Genomic DNA, 5,961 nt, shown 5'->3' with positions numbered 1-5,961 from the left:
AAGGAATGTGGTTGTGATTCTTGAAGGCTAACCAGCTAAGTCCCGGTGTAATGCAAGCTGTGTGATTTATATGTTAATATTTTAATAGAACTTATTTTTGACTTTGAGCTTTGAACCAAAGACATGTGGCTTTTGGTCTCCGTAAATGAAATGAATTAATGAGTAACTGTCAATATTGGAAGCATATTATTTTTAAGTGAGTGCGTGAGAGAGGAACTTCTTGGAATAGTAATGGGAAACTGTTTGCATTTGGAGAGTTTTGCAAGTGGGCAAAGTAAGCGTTGAGAGGCATTAGCTTGCTTTTAATTAGATGGATCAGGAGATACTTTGGTTTGTTTGTTGAGGGAAAAACTGAAAGTTTGGATTTTTTGTTTCAATTTGTAGCAGATCTGGTTGAAGTGAGATAGAACTTGTTTGAAATCCAAACTCAAAAGAAAATATATTAATATATCGAAATGACACACCTTACCTCATAACTTACATCAGAATTATCAGTTTATCAACACAATGTCCATATGTCTTACATTTAACAATTAATGTTCAAGCAATTAAAGCTAAATACTTGGAACACAATTTTCAATGTACTACACCCTTCCATTCTTAGTAAATGAGAGTCATCGTATGTTGTAAAAGCTTGTTTTCAGAAGTGAAAATAATAAACTTAAACATAATATGATCATTCAACTTCACTAGTAATGCTACTAAATTTCCTGTCTTTTGTCATAATTTAACAAAACACTCTAGTCATATGCATTGAAATAAAAGATTAGTTCACTGTCTGAAGCGAGCTCATTTCATAACAGAATGACTTGAATCATCTTGTTGCATGAGGAAGATACCATCCACCATCAGATATGATCCCTCTTATATCCCAATCTTCAACTGAGATGTTAAAATTGGAGACTGGGTCAATGTTTACTAACAAGATTTTCAAGAGCTTTGAAGAAGGGCAGATTTCCTGTGATCATTAATTCTTTTGGTTATGTCCCAGCAAATCACTGGGTGGCAGTCACGATCAAATGGCAGAGCACACTCAATGGGCCAAATGGCCTAATTACACTGATAGCTTAGGGTCTCATGATCTAATGACACTGTTTTTAAGACTAATGCAACTGACACAATTCAAGCCACAGAACGCGCAACAATTTTTCATATTTTGCAAAGCAGTGAAATAGTTTCACGAGATGAGCATTTTTCATGATCCAACATCAATTTATTGATCAGAACATTTTGGAAGTTGACATGCTACAAATGATAGATTCCATTGCTCTGGGATGGATGTGTTCTTCTTGAACCCATGTTAATCCTAATTATAATGATTCATCTTTCCCCTCCCAGTCTTTATGTGCACCTTTCTAAATCTGTCTGATGTTCATTAAGGGCAGCCACTAAGCTGGAGTGAGAGCGATGCAGATGTAGAGGCTGCAACTAAAGACATGTTATGATCCAGGAGTTCCTGATGTTTTCAGACTAAGAAGTAGGCCTTTCAGCCCATCAAGTCTGCTCTGTCGTTCAATTAGATTATGGCTGATCTGGTGATCCTCAACTCGAGCACTGATCACAATGGATTACAAATTGTTATCCAGAAAATGTCCTGCATATCCCAACTGTCCATCTCCTTTTAGTAAGTCAATCCTCTATTCATGCCAAAATACTACCTCATGGACTCTTATCTTATTAAGTAACGTAACATGTGGTACCTCATCAAATGCCTTCTGAAAATCCAAATATATTACATCCACTGTTCCTCATTTATCTATCCTGCTTGTTACCTCAAAGAATTCTTGTAAATTTGTCAGGCATGATGTCTCCTTCATGACATCATGCTGACTCTGCTTGTAAATATTGTTTTTCTAAATGGTCTGCTATTACATTCTTTATAATAGATTAATGTTTTCCCAACAACAAATATTAAACTATCTGACATCCAGCTACCTGTTTTGCATCTCCTTCCCTTTTTAAAAAAAGTTGTTACCTTGGCAGATGTTCAATCCTTTGGGATTTTTTCAGAATCTAAGGATTCTTGGAAGATCACTATCAATGCATTGAGTATTTGCTGTAGTTATTTTGTTGAATATGATTGGATGCAATCCCATCAGATTCAGGGAACTTATCAATCTTTAGCCTCATTAGTTTCCCTGGCACTTTTTCTCTCATGATAATTATTGTATTTAATTCCTTTTTTTTGTGCCCCTTGAATTTTGGAATACTATTCTAAAGACTGAGGCAAAGTATTTACTCAACTTCTTTGCCATTTTCTGGTCCGCCATTATTATTTCCAGTCTTGTTCTCTCAGGGGCTTATGTTCATTTTGGTTTCTGTCCTTCTTTTTATATATTTAAAGATGCTGTTGCTGTCTGTTTTCATATTATTTGCAAGTTGAGACTAAAAATTTACATTCTCTCTCTTTATAATTTTTTGATCATCTTTTGTCAGATTTTAAAACTTTCCCAATCATTTGGCTTACCACTAATCCTTGCAACATTGTATGTTTTCTCATCAATTTGATGCTCCCTGGTTATATTCTGGCTTATCGCCTTCTTCTTCATGAGCTGTGATATACTTTTGCTGTGAGCCATGAATTATTTTCTTCGAGGTCGGCCATTTTTTTCTCAATCAGCTTTGTTAAATTCCTTTCCTGGTCTACTCCAGCCAGCTCTGTGCTCATTCCTTTGTAATTACCTTGATTAAAGCCTAGCACAGTCGACTCTATACAAAGTTCCTCTCTCACAAACTGATTGCTAAAGTCCATTATGTTATGTGCACTGATTCTGAGGTTATTTTGACTTTGATAACTTTGATTAAATCTGCCTCATTACACATCACCAGATCCAAAATAGCTTGCTCCCTGGTTGAATGTAGAACATAATGTTCCAGGAAATCATCCCAAACACCATGCATGAATTCTCTGTCAGCTGATTTCATGAAGATTAAAGTCATCCATGACTAATGTACTACCTTTGTTGAATCAACACTAGAATGGTGCTAAAAAAGCACAGCAGGTCAGGCAGCATCCGAGGAGCAGGAAAATCATTGTTTCAGGCAAAAGCCCTTCATCAGGTCCAGCACCACTCTAATCTTGACTCTAATCTCCAGCATCTGCAGTACCCACTTCTGCTGACCTTTGTTGAATACTTAGTTACCAGCTACTTTGTACTCATGTCTCTGTAATGTCTATAAGATCACATCCATTCACCTTTATTAATGCTGATAATTCATGCCTTTTGCTTTGAATACCTTGAGCATTCAAGAAAAGAGCCTTTAATTTTGTTTTTTTTACCATTCTTACCCCTTTTGACCCTATGTATGGCTGTTCTACTCATGCTTTTCTGTTTTGTATCTTCTTTCTCTACCTGACCACTTGGGTATCATTACCCAAATACCTGCCCTGTTAATGCTGTCACATCTATTTGCTTCATATGTCCACATTTCCACTCTCCAAAACCCCCCAGCCCCTCTAATTATTTTAAAACCCTGTCTGCAGTCCTAGTTTTTTTTTTACGTTCCAGGACACAGATCTCAGGATAGTTCAGTTTCTGGTCCAATTGCAATATTCAGGGCTTCCCTTTGTTTGCAATATTCAAATTTCATGCAGCATTTTGCTGTGCTAGCGGAGAGAGATGGACTTGAACCAACTGAATATTTGCTTTTCAACAGTACCTAATGGGTAGAGCTTCCTATTGTCACCTCTAGAATCAAACTGCAATCTCATCGCAGGTAAGTAAATGTTTGCACAGGGAAATCCCATTATGCCACAAAGGAATTTCAAGATTATTTGTTCACATTGAAACAATTAATAAAGAGTGGTGACAAGAGGAAACAATAGAGTTGGACAAAAAAAAAACAATCATACTTTTTTTTTAATAAGATGTAGGTCTAATCCAAACTATTCCAACCCAAAATGCTAAAAATGAATGTTAACCTCTTGGCCGTGACCAAATTTCTCAAAATTCATAGCATATTCCATAAAAAAATGTATAAATCTAATGTTCATTAACATAAAAATGCTAAAAGGATTCAATTGAATTTGGTGACACTTACATGTAGTACTTGGCAGCTGACAACACGGAAAAGGTTATTCATTCCAAACATCTGATCCACTTTTGCAATTGTAGCATTTACTGCCTCAGGTGTCTGGAAGCTGGTTGACTGATCACATGGAGTCCCGGAATCTAAAAGCAAAAGGGTGTTAAAGATGAATACATTTGTGACTGTTAGCATACAACAACAATTTACACAGCAAAATCACTCCTCAATATATTTCAATACTTGCCAGAATAGTAGAGGATCTGGGCTACTGCAAATATGATAAAAATGATTTTCATTTTGTCTATTTGGATATGTTGGTCGACACTTCAGTTCTGTTTTACCTTCTGCCTGCTGCCTGTTTCTATTCAACATTTATATACCTCAGGCAGAACAACTCACATTCTGCATCAGTGATGTAATCTGACCACAAGTAATGCACACCTTCACTCATTTCGTTTCCTTCAAATTCTTCCCACTTGTTAACTATGTGTTCAAAAGCTTCACTGGGTGTTCCAGTTTTTCATTAGTAGTGATGGGTGTAAATTTCCAGTCTCATAATCAAGACAATCCAAGCTCTACATAACTTGGTACCTTGAGAAATTATTTATGATGAACCTCAGTGGAGTAAAGAAGTGATAAATTATCGAATTAAACAAGTAACTCAAACGTGAAACTTACTGGTCACTGTGAGTTAACGGATGCCTCAATAGGTAGCCAGCCTTTCGAGCACATCCAACCTCTCAATTAGCATCCCTTCTATTAACTTTATCATTGCCACTGCAACTGATACTTTGGCAACCTTCTCTTCCTTAGTTATTGCCAGCACAAAATACCCAATAAGTATTCTGGACTGGCCCTGCTATCTCAGCATATATTGTTTCTTTGTCTCTCATAGGCCTCACCTCTTTGCCAAATATCTCGTTATTAGGTACATTTGAGGAGAAAACATTTATGTTCCCTTTTTTAACTACAATTCTGTTTTCATATTCTCTGTTTGCTGATCCTATTTTCCACTTCATTTTAGTCTCAACTTATTGATTTTGCATGGTTCTTGCTTGAAGAATTCGCCGAATATACATCATGTACACTTTGTTTCCATTTGATCATATTCTCCACCTTGCTTGTCATCCAAAATACCTTGTCTTTAGGTCCACTACCTTTTCCTCTGCTTACTTTGTGCCCAGCCTGTAATGAAAGCAACTCCTCTTTGATGATCACCCATTGTTCTGTTACTGCTTTCACTGTTTGGCACGGGATAGATCCTCTCTTATCCTATTAAGATTGGCCCTCCCCATGAATTTGATCCTTTGCTTCTTGCTTCTTGATTGACACCTCGAACTGAATGGATCTTGCCTTTGCTCTGTCAAAGCCAGCCCCTCTTCCAACACTATAGCCGCAGGACCTTTATTCCATCTCTATCTGCCCTGAATTTTTGTCTAAATGCTAACTTCGAATTCTGAACTGTTTTTAATCCATGTCTCACTGTAACATACTCCCATATGACTATTATGCTTTAGTTCACCAACCTTGTCCACCACACTCTGTGCATTTTCATGCATGCATTGCAATAATACCGTTACATCCTCAATTGTTGTTTTTTAGAACATAGAACATAGAAGATTACAGCGCAGTACAGGCCCTTTGGCCCTCGATGTTGCGCCGATCCAAGCCCACCTAACCTATACTAACCCACTATCCTCCATATACCTATCCAATGCCCGCTTAAATGCCCATAAAGAGGGAGAGTCCACCACTGCTACTGGCAGGGCATTCCATGAACTTACGACTCGCTGAGTGAAGAACCTACCCCGAACATCTGTCCTATACCTACCACCCCTTAATTTAAAGCTATGCCCCCTCGTAATAGCTGACTCCATACATGGAAAAAGGTTCTCATGGTCAACCCTATCTAAACCCCTAATCATCTTGTAT

The 5,961-nt window shown here is 37.4% G+C and overlaps 1 protein-coding gene across 2 annotated transcripts in view; it reads right to left on the bottom strand.

Annotated features, from left to right (window-relative positions):
* Positions 1 to 4,172, bottom strand: part of LOC122551341 (integumentary mucin C.1-like) — a 25,179-nt gene extending 21,007 nt beyond the window's left edge. The window contains exon 1 of one of the 2 annotated variants that reach the window (XR_006312076.1): positions 4,042 to 4,167. The gene's annotated coding sequence lies outside the window, so the exon portion shown is untranslated. Of the gene's footprint in view, positions 1 to 4,041 lie in introns of both variants that reach the window. The other variant, XM_043693075.1, reaches the window with a different exon arrangement.
* Between the last annotated feature and the right edge of the window lie 1,789 nt (positions 4,173 to 5,961).

Source organism: Chiloscyllium plagiosum, chromosome 7, assembly GCF_004010195.1.
Source record: "Chiloscyllium plagiosum isolate BGI_BamShark_2017 chromosome 7, ASM401019v2, whole genome shotgun sequence".
Classification (NCBI taxonomy): domain Eukaryota; kingdom Metazoa; phylum Chordata; class Chondrichthyes; order Orectolobiformes; family Hemiscylliidae; genus Chiloscyllium; species Chiloscyllium plagiosum.
This window is presented reverse-complemented; position numbering and strand designations above follow the sequence as displayed.